The 11,196-nt window shown below is 41.2% G+C and overlaps 1 long non-coding RNA gene across 1 annotated transcript; it reads right to left on the bottom strand.

Annotated features, from left to right (window-relative positions):
* Nucleotides 1-2,237: 2,237 nt before the first annotated feature.
* On the bottom strand, nucleotides 2,238-3,415 carry LOC309393463. Its single transcript, XR_014175590.1, has 3 exons — nucleotides 3,259-3,415; nucleotides 3,117-3,186; nucleotides 2,238-2,847 (listed from the first exon to the last, which is right to left on the bottom strand). It is a non-coding gene; the product is annotated as an uncharacterized lncRNA (long non-coding RNA).
* Between the last annotated feature and the right edge of the window lie 7,781 nt (nucleotides 3,416-11,196).

Genomic DNA, 11,196 nt, shown 5'->3' with positions numbered 1-11,196 from the left:
AGTTATTTCCCAATAATACACTTGGCTTAGTGACTGAAATATTCGTTTATTTTCACTTTTTATTGCTTGGATGTTTATACTGCCTTTATTATTTCTCTCAATAGCTCAAGGCAGAGAACATATCTAAGATTCCTTCATCCCCACAAGGACAACCTTGGGAAGGCTGAGAGAGGGACTGGCTCAAGGTCACCCACTGGGCTTTCATGGCTGAGATGGGACTCGTAAGTACTGAGGATGTGTGTGTCTGTCTTAATTCCAATGGTCACCACCTTTTCCTGTTATCAGAAATCATAGCAATACAAAGATGGCAAAATTGATGGAGAGCCGATATTGATTCCTTTGGAGGTTTTTGAGCAATGAGATGCCTTGAGTTGGACTTGGAATCAAATGGGAAGTCAGGATAGTTTGAAGAGAGATCAGTACTCAGGGATTATGTTGGTGTTTCTCAAACTAGGCCCCTTTAAGGTATGGGAAAGGACTTCAATTCCCAGAATTCTCCAGCCAGCAAGCTCTGCAGATTGTCCATTGGTTCTTCTCTCCCATTGCATCCCATGCTAGAGAAAATGATGGACTCCAAAACTTTGGGAAAAAGCCAGAGTGGAGAAGGCAGGTTAGCAAAATTAGCCCTGAACTGAGAGAGGATGTGACTGTGTCTCTCCGTTTTTCAAACAGGTCAGCAACAAGGAAGAAATGGTCATACGGTCAATATCATTGGACGATCTCTCAGCAACCAATGATGGTCCCAACCTCCAGGTTGATGAACTGAGATACTCCTTTGACTTTCAGACCCAGGAATTCCAGAAAGACAATCAATGGATGAAAGAGCAGCACAGCTGTCTCCAGGAGAAAGTGGATCAACTTAAGACCACAACAGAAGATCTGCAGAAGTTCATGCCATCAGTTAGAGTTAGAGCTTTGGTGAAACACATTGAAGAACTCCACAAAGAACTGCATAAGGTCACTACTAGTCAAGTGTCCATCTCAACCAAGAGAAGGCTGACTCTGAGAAAGACCTGGAAGAAGTGAGGAACTTTCTTCCAGAAGGTAAGAAATTCCTCCAAAGTCTACAGAATGAACTGGCTGAGATGGACCACAGTTACCATGTGCAGAAAAGCCACTACAGCCAACTGAGAAAGTCACCCTCTTCAGAATATGAGAGAAAACAAGAAGCAGCATCTCTAAAGTCTGCAGCAGCCGCATCCAAGATCTCAGATTCTGCTGTGGTCAGACTCACCTGGCACACAAGGTAGCAAGTCCCCCCAGGTACACCAGATGGGAAACATGATGTAACTCTACTTTATTGGAAGGATACATAAGAGAATCTTGCATGTCTGAAAGTACGAATCTCCCACCAGCTCTCTTGAAAGCCTGAAAAGTGAGGGAGGGTCTGAGGTTCTTTCTCTGCCAATTATGCACCAGGGGGCTCCCCCACCTTATCTGATTATACCCTATGCAGCATCTTCTCCTTCTCTCCCCAAGGTCATTTATTTGTTATTACCCCACCTTATTTTTATAAATAACTCAAGGCAGTGAACATATCAAACACACCTTCCTTCTCTTATTTCCCCTCACAATAACAACCCTGTGAGGTTGGTAGGTAGAGCGACTGACCCAAAGTCACCCAGCTGGCTTTGATGACTAAGGTGGGACTAGAACTCATAATCTTCCACTTTCTAGCCTGGTGCCATATTTTATTTGCACATATCTTTACACTTCCTTAATAGTTTGCAGGAATGCTGGTGATATACCTTGACCCAGCAAAGTATTAACTACGGTACTTCCTCATAATTAAGTTAATTAATTAAGATAATGCTTCATAAAACTGAGGAGGTATGAATAGCAATTGGTCCTTGCTCATCTAGTCTTCTATATTATCATTAATGCAGGCGGGATAGTTGAAGAAATAGGATTTTGTGATGCAACATGTATACCAATTCTTGGATAAAGCTACTTTTATCTTGTTTTAAAAATACCATTCAGCTTTTAGAACAATATCTACGATTTCCTAATAGAGTGCATAAGTAAAATCTAGTAGAAAAATAGATAATTTTTAGCAGTAGGACTTAACAAGACCCTTTTATTTCATATAAGAACAAATGAATGGCAGCTACAATGTGAATCTTTCATTAAGATTTCATTTGTACTTTTTCTCCTATCATTTCTTTTTTTAATCAATTTTTTATTTTATTCAAAACCTCCAAAAAACATAAAAAAATTACAAACAAGCCCCAAAAGTTAAATAAAACTACATAAAAAGTACATAAAAAGAAAAACGAAAAGAACCAGTTCAGGTGAGGAAACCAGGAATCTCTCAGCAGGGGGGAAAAAAACCATCTGCTGAGACTGGATGCCATCTTGGGGAGAGTCAGAAAAACACTTTCCTTCCAGTTGTTCAGCAGATGCCAGTCCTGGATGCTCAGCCATCATCCCTGAGTCCTGCAGGTCATTTTTCACCAGATGTCCAGGAATTTGAACCCCTGGCACTATCCTTCTTGACCTGGGACACTAGAGAGCCAATCTGGGTTTCTGTCATGTGTGTTTTCCCCAATTGTTTAGGGGGGAGGCACTCTTTGTCCGATTCCTCTCATGAGTCCTGTCCAGTATGCTTGAACCTCAGTTGTAGCCCTAATCTTCCTCAGAGCACACAAGCCCCACAACCACATCAAGGTTCTGCCTCATGGGGGGGATTGTGGTTCTTCACACAGTCAGCCAGATGTTCAGACTGGATGTCAGCTCTTCCAAGGAAGGCGGCCTTTGGCAATTGACCGATGGTGAGGTCGTCAATGCCGATGGGGTCCAAATTGGGCTCCAGTTGTTTTGGGATTTCACCCACTGCAGCTATTTACCCTGGGGCAAAAGAAGCACCAATTTAATATTTTAATTAAAAAAAATAAGTAAGCAAGAAATAATAAATAAAACTTAGCAACCAAATTAATATTTAAAATTACCAGGCTCCCACTCTTCTTTCTTTTTAGCTTCCAAGGCCAGCCATTCCCACCCAAAAACCCAAAGCAGGCAATGCAAAGCAACCAAGGATCCCAGGTGACCTCAAGAGACCCCAAATCCTCTCCCTTCAGCTAGGACTCTTCTTTTGTACAAGTCCTCCATCCACTCACTTCTTGTAGCCTCCAAGTTGCCCACTGACTGCAGTCAGCTGGGTTTTTCTGCCTCTCGAATAGAATCCATCTAAGAATTAAATAATAATAATATCATCATCATAAGAAAAAAACTGACAACCAAATTAGTTCAAACACTCACCATCCATCACATTGTCATGCAAGGTAGAACATCTGACATCCTTTGTTCATCAATGATGGGGATGTTGGGGTAGATGGGTTCCGGTATGTACGGTTCCACAGTGATGATATCAACCTCCACATCTTCGTTTTGTTTCTCTGCTGACACTTGCAGACACCTTTTTCTGGGGATTGGAAGAGAAAAAAAGAATCAAATATAACTGACTGGTACATTGTTTTCTTAACAATGATAATAAAGATAATTCTTAATGGGGACTCCAGATTTTCAAGAAAAGATTGGGAGTTGGATTAGAAGACCTCCAAGGTCCCTTCCAGCCCTGAGGGAGTCTATACTTTCTCCTGTTAGTTCCACCAACATTTTGGGGGGCTTTCAGTGCCCAAGGACTCCCCAGGTTGTGGTGATGCCACTCCCCTGATCAGGAGCAACTTAGTTGCACTGGTGGAAAAATATGCAGAGGTCAATGAAGACATAGACCCCAAGGACAAACAAAGTCGCCTTCCAGGGGTCTCCATAACTTGTCAGAAGGTGCAAAGAGGAAAAAACTGAAGAGGAAATGCTTTGTAAAGTTGATTCTTTTAAATTTATTTTGTAATGTAAATATATATCTGGATTTGGAATACCCTTCAAGATCTTTTTTTAATCCCTTCAATTCTGTTAAAATGGAAGAGACTGAACTCGTGTGGCCATCCAGTGAGAACCCTCAGAACTTCCTTGGAGACCCTGGAAAACAACTTTGGTCATCTTTGGAATCTATGCGTTGTTTGGCCTCTGCGTTGAAGGTGTTGCAGGCATCACCAGAACCACCAGCTGAAGATGAGGAGGAGGCCTCCATCACGGTGGAACCTCCATACTGGAATCCATCGATCCCAACATCTCCATAATTGATGGAAGACAATGTCAGACATTCAGACCTGGTCAACAATGTGATGGCTGGAATTTCACCCATGGCTGCGATTTGTGCTGGGGCAAAAGACGCACAGATTGAATATTTTAATCATAATGAAATAGTAAGCAACAAACAAAACAATAAAAAAACCCTGAGCAACTAAATTAAGGTTAAAGGCTCCTAATTTTCTTTCCTGTTAGCTTCCATAGTCCAAACACCACCACCCAAAACCCCAAAGCAAGAAATGCAAAGAACAAAAGGCGTTAAGAATTAAATAACAACAACAATAACAAAATGCCTTTAAAATAGAAAAATAAAGAAAAACTGACAAACACCAATCATCACATTGTCGTGCAAGGTAGAACGTCTGACATCCTTCACTCATCAATTAAGATGATGTTGGGGTAGATGGGTTCCAGTATGTTCGGTTCCACCGTGATGATGTCAGCCTCACGTCTTCATTTCGTTGTTCTGGTAACATTTGCAGACACCTTTTTCTGTGGATTGAAGAAGAGGAAAAGAATCAAATATAACTGCTGGGTACACTGTTTTCTTAACAATGATAATGAAGCTTATTCTTAATGGGGGCTCCAGATTTTCAAGAAAAGATTGGGGGTTGGACTAGAAGACCTTCAAGGTCCCTTCCAGCCCTGAGGGATTCTATCCTTTCTCCTATTAGTTCCACCAACTTTTGGGGGAATCTTCCAGTGCCCCAGGGCTCCCCAGGTTGTGGTGATGATACTCCCTTTAACAGGAGCAACTTACTTGCATTGGTGGTAAAAAATGCAGAGGCCAACGAATAAATAGACCCCAACTATGAACAATGTGACTTTCCAGGGGTCTCCAAAGATGGTCTGGGGTCTTTCCCTGGATGGCTGCAACAGCTCATTTGGGTCCATTTCTGAAAGAGAGAAGGGGTGGAGGAAGAAGAGTCAATTTCTGGTTTTAATGGTTGGTGAAGGGAGCCCTGGCAGACTGGCAGCTGGGAAAGGGCTCCAGAGATCTGGGCCGAGTTGCCTGGCCCTCACTCGCTCAGCTTATCCGTGAGCCATAATTAAGGGGCGGAGCCTCCATGAGGTGACCGGGGAAGGGAAAAGCTGCCTCCTGTGCTGGCCACGCCCACCCCTTCACTTATACTGTCCCACCCAAAAACACTCAGGCTAGGGCTTATTTTCAGGGAAAGACGGTATTTTGGACCTGTCCCATTGTTCCCTCAATGCTCGGTTCTCCCTGAGAAGCTCCTGGTCCTCCCCAGCTTGTTCCCGAACTCTGCAATGGAGATGATGGCTTTCCTTGTTTACGTCATTGAGTTCTTTCCCCAAACTATTGATTCTGTGTTGGTTGTTTTCTCTGAGGAGTTCCACCTTCTGCCCAGTTTGTTTTTGAACCCTGCAACTCAGATCCCGATTCTCTTTTCTGAGCTGGTCTTACCTGAAATATTTCTTATGTAAAAGATCTAAACCAGAGTAAAATTAGCTTCCTTGGGTTTGTTACATGAGTCATCAGACTTGTTTAAAATTAAAACAAAATACCTGGTATTTTGTTTATTGGCTTACAATTCAATAGAATAGAATTGAATTCTTTATTGGCCAAGTGTGATTAGACACACAAGGAATTTGTTTCTGGTGCATGTGCTCTCAGTGTACATAAAAAGACAAGATACATTCGTCAAGAATCATAAGCTACAACACTTAATGATAGTCATAGGATACAAATAAGCAATCAGGAAACAATCAATATCAATATAAATCGTAAGGATGTAAGCCACAAAGCTACAGTCCTGCAGTCGTAAGTGGGAGGAGATGGGTGATAGGAACGATGAGAAAACTCATAGTAATAGTAATGCAGCCTTGGTGAATGGTTGTACATACATGTCTATGTATAATTTCCTGTGTTTTGAATAAGTTGAAAAGAGTCAGGTCTTATTTTTCCCAACCTTATTCCAGGCAATGTAATTCAACCTAGAACTATGGGTAACAGGGGAGAGAGAGCGAGAGCTAAGGAGTATTTAAGATAAAATTCTGGAAGAAAAGTCAGGGCTGCTAGCTAAACATTGCTCACTGCTCAGTTTCTCTTCAAAATCTTTGGAAAGCTCCTTCTTTTCTGAAATTTGTTGGATACTTTTCACCGAAAGCTCCTTGTTCTTCAACTGGAGCTCCTCTTTTTCTGACAAGAGCCTTGAAATTTTCATGGTCTTCCTGTAAATTATGAAGAACAGAGAGAAATTGGCCTCCTTACTTTTTTTCACTTGAAACATGACATTGTTTTGTAAATTAAAAAAATATTAAACATAACTTGGTGTGTTTTGTGTGTCTGTGTGTATATATATAAAATTCAGTTTTTCTCTTTCTGCTATAACAACCAGCAGTTTCTCCTTACAGGAAACAAAGCTTCAGCCATTTATTGGGGTATATGAGAAATCAGTAGATTTTCAGGGGCTTCAGCTGTGCCTGAATGCTTCTGCAGCCACATTATTCTACTTTTTTTAAAATTCTCCTGTTTCCCCCCTAAAAGATCCCAGATCCAGTGACATGCAATCAGGGGAGGCAGGGGAGGCACAAACTCACCACTGCCATCATGAAAAGGAAAAAAAATGTAAAAGGAAAAAGGCAAGAGCTGAGGTCAGGCTGAGCTAGTTGCTGCCTCACCGTGAATGACTGCCTAACTGTTTAAAAAAGCCTCTAAAAAAGCACCCTCTACTATGAGGCAGAACAACTGTGTACCTCATCTAGTCTAGTCTGACTTCTAAGGCGTTTTATGATCGCTCGAGCAGAGTTAAGCGAGGGTTAAAAGCCTAAAAAATCCTGAAGTTGGAGAGACACACAATTCTTCCGCCTCCAACTTTCTCCTGACGTCAAGGAAGACTGCCCGGAGACTGATGACGCTGAAGAAGGGAGAATTCCCATTGGTCCTCTGGGGCTTCATTGGTTCCTGGGAAAATGCGATTCACTGATTGTAGCCTGCATTTCTCCGCACATCCGGCGTTTCTCAGGCATTGCTTTGACTTCTCCCTTCGCTTTGTGGAGAGAGGGAAGCAGCGTGGAATTGGACTGCCTGAGCCAAAGTGGTCGATGGGATCTTGAGACTTGATTTTTGAGCAGTACCAATCCATTCCACTCTTTCCTTTCCCTTTCTGTCCTTCTATCTTCCTTTCCTTTCTCTTTTCCTTTCTCTTTTCCTTTCTCTTTTCCTTTCTCTTTTCCTTTCTCCTTTCCTTTCTTTTCCTTTCCTTTCCTTTCCTTATTTCCTTTCCCTTCTTTTTTTCTTTTCCCTTCCCTTCCCCTCCTTTTTTCATCCTTTCCTTTCTTCTTTGCCATTTCCTTCCCTTTTTCCTTTCTTCTTTTCTATTTCCTTTCCTTTCTCTTTTTCTTTCCCTTTTCTTTTCCTTTCTCCTTTCCTTTCTCTTTTCCTTTCCTTTCTCCTTTTTCTTTTCCTTCCCTTTCCTTATTTCATTTCCCTTCTTTTTTCTTTTCCCTTCCCTTCCCTTTCCCTCCCTTCATCCTTTCCTTTCTTCTTTGCCATTTCCTTTCCTTTCTCCTTTCCTTCTTTTCTATTTCCTTTTCTTTCTTTTTTCCTTTCCCTTCCTTTTTCTTCTTTCCCATTTCCTTTCCTTTCCCTCCCCATTCCTTCCCTTCCTTCCTTCCTGGGGGTCTGAGGGAGAAGGAGTGGACCCTTTTCCTCCTTGCCCCCCTCCCCAACATCTGCTCTGATGGCAAATGTGCTTTTTTGTGTGCTACAATATGTGTAAAGAATGCTGATATGAGACCTTAAACATAACCCTTTAAGTGCTGCCAATCAAATATTGGATAAGACAATTTGTAGGATTTTAATGTTTGTAAATCTGATTGTGATGACATCAGTGCCTCACCAGCCATAAACCTCACAGCACGTCACTGCTTTGGATGCTTCCTAAAAAGTAAGGAAATCTGATAGATCCTTGTCGGGACCCCTTACCTGCCATGGCTGCAGCCTTGGAGGCCCCAAACTCTCTTCAACCCCTTTGTTTCTCCTCCTCAGAATGGAGGAATAGGCAGCATTCAAGGCCTGGGCCAGAGTCTTGGTGATACTGTACACATTGGGGTTATTTAGGACCTGGATCCTGTTCCATTTCCACTGGGTCTCCAGTGGGGCTTTCTGGGGGCATCTTCCCCTGTCTTTGACTGAGAAGATGGACTTTCAAACAGAACAGTGAAAATACTCATCTTGATATTGAGGTCCCGCAAAGAAACTGTGTTCAAAGGGATCATCCTTAGGACTTTTTTCCTGAAAAGCAAAGTTCCAAATACTGTGGACATATTTGAAAAGCCTGTGCCTTCTCATTGTCGCTTCACCCAAGATTGACAAGATCCAAACTTTCCCTTCAGTGGGTCCTGGCAAGTGTGCAAGTGCTGAATGGAAAGGAAGAACTCTGTTTGAAAGAGGAACATATTCCAGGGAGTGAACAAAGACATTGACTTGTCTCCACTTAGAGAGGGGAACTGTATTTCCATCTGTGGGGAATCGTTGTGATACAACAACACAAATTCCACTCCTGACAAGCATTGGAATTAAAGTCCTCATGAAATTCTCTCCCTTCTCGGTGTCTGAAGCAAAGAGGCCAATCAGGGTCCATCTAAATGGAGGAGCAGCTGGACAATGGCTGGGTACTGGAATCCTACTTTGGGGGAGATCTGGTGGAAAAAGGGGAACTGATTTTTATCTCTCAGGGTCTCTGAAGCAATTCTATCACTGATCTAAAAAAGCAATGAAGAATGCCGTGTTATATTGGGGGTTAGATCAAATCCAAAACGTTAGATTTTAATAAATCCAACCTGGTTCTCAGGAACCTATTAGAAGAATTTATTGTCAATTAGCCATTAAGCCATGTCAAGATGAATAATGTAGAACACGGAGCATAATAAGTTCATATATAAAAATGGAAAGTAATAAAAAAATAAGTTAGAAAGAATATGAATAAACACTGGAAAACATATTTATGCATTACCCTTAAAATTTGCCACAGTCATATCCACATATCCAGTTCTCAATGGAAGAGTTTTGCTCCAATAAGGGGCTGCATTACATGTAATTTTGGAATTCTGACCACCAAGGAAATCAATTGTTTTGATTTAAGCAATGGGTCATTTGTCTAACAATGCAGTCCAAGATCTTTCTCTTTCTTAGACAGTAGACATTCCAATAACAGATGTATTATTAAGATGCATGACATCTTCTTAACTGGGGCTCCACAAATAAAATCCTTTTCATTATAAGCAGTTGATTATATTTCTTTAATTAACCATTATGACTAGCTTTTCAAATCTTGCTCAAATAAATACGGCCCTGAGATATTAAGGTATTTCTGTGTCTCAATACTTGGAAATTTGGGAGGTCTGTTTGTAGCAGCTCATCCACTTCAATGTGCCAACCTTACTGAGGTTGGGTGTATCTTTCTCTGCTCGGATATCCCAGATTTTTTGTGCAGCATTTCTCTTGAACTTCTTCTCTGAGGACGCAAGAGACAGGGAAACCACAGCTCCTAATAGGATTTGTCAGATGTTCAAGGAAAGTGGGCTGTAATTGAAATTTTGTTGGTTCTGACAGACCAGATTTTGGGGTTCTCTCATTTTCCACTAATTTCATTTTAGATTAATAATAATATTCCCTAATTTTAGTGAGAGAGAAAAATGAACAACTTCCAAAATTAGTTCTGAGGGCAGAAGCTAAAGTTCTTTTATCCATCTCTAAGATACTCTTCAGATTCTGGGACTGGAATTGTACTAAGCATGAACTATTTTAACTATAGTTTGATATAGGAGCTTGGCAATACAGACTTTAATATATTGGGCTAAGGAAGCTGGATGGTTTTTAAAATTTAAGCAGCAAATTCACTGAGTCCCCTGCTCTAAAGGCGCTTCATTGAACAAGAGTGAGTGAACTTTCAGTTCTGGAGAAAACTACCCTAAATAAGGAAAGATGTTGATTCACTCTATTGACTCACCATCAAATAGCCTTCTATGGCTTTGATGTTATTTTCCAAACACCCTAACTGTTGACTTTCATTTATTAATTTTAAAACAATTATTACCACAGTAGGAACCAACTCTTCTCAACAACCCAAGTTGAAACTATAAAAGTAATATCATAACATCAGAAAAGGGGAATTTATCTCCTAAGGCATGCTTACTTCATGCCTTGATTTTGACATCTTTTTACTCATTTCTTTAAACTTTTCTCCCCCCCCCCCAGTCTCCTCCTCTCCTTCCTTCCTTCCTGCGTTCATTCCACGGTGTTAGAGGCAGCCCTGATTTCGTTTTTTCTAACCTCTCTCTCTCCCCTCCCCCCTCCCTCTCATTTTTTTTAACTGCAAAATTCTGGTAACTAGTTTTTCAATAAAGTTGATTTTGTTCTTGGAGACAGGCCATACTATAGCATCAGCCCTTTTGTGTGGTGCCCTTGAGCATTAGCTTTCAAAATAAAGTACATTTTGGTTCCAACTCAGCTGCCAACTATTTCAGTTCTGTGATATGCTCTGGCATTAATTGGTCCCTGGAGTTTTGTCTTTTATCACTATGCCAACAAATCTTAGATTTATTTGTTTCTTCAGCCACAGGTGCTGTATATTCCCTCTAGGCTCAGTTTCAAGCATGGAGACCCCAAAACTCTCAATTCTAGATGATGGCTTTAATTCGATATCTGCCCCTGTTATTATGAATCACATGGGGATTATTTCCCTTTCATTTCCCTCTACAGAATTTCCCAACAATTTTTGAGTCCAAGAACTTTTTGAATTGTCCAGGGATCCCTCCTGAGAGGGAGAATTATGATAAAAGTTTCAGCTCTGCTCTTTGGCCGAATCCTCCAGGGGAGACTTTGGGCAGAGAAATATGGAGTTTTGGGGCAGGCAGGGTCTGTGCTCTTGAATGTCTGTCTCTGTCCTTTCCAGATGAAGCTGAGTGTTTCTCTGTGTTTCAATCAGGAAAGACACTGGATCATATTCCACCTTGTAAGAGTCCTTTGAATTCTTCTAATTCTTCTTTAGAAACAGAAAAGGGATTCATTGATTCACCCCA

Source organism: Natrix helvetica, assembly GCF_964273705.1.
Source record: "Natrix helvetica genome assembly, chromosome: 5".
In the NCBI taxonomy this organism is placed as follows: domain Eukaryota; kingdom Metazoa; phylum Chordata; class Lepidosauria; order Squamata; family Natricidae; genus Natrix; species Natrix helvetica.
Note: the sequence above shows the minus strand (reverse complement) of the source record. Positions and strands in the feature narration are given on the sequence as shown.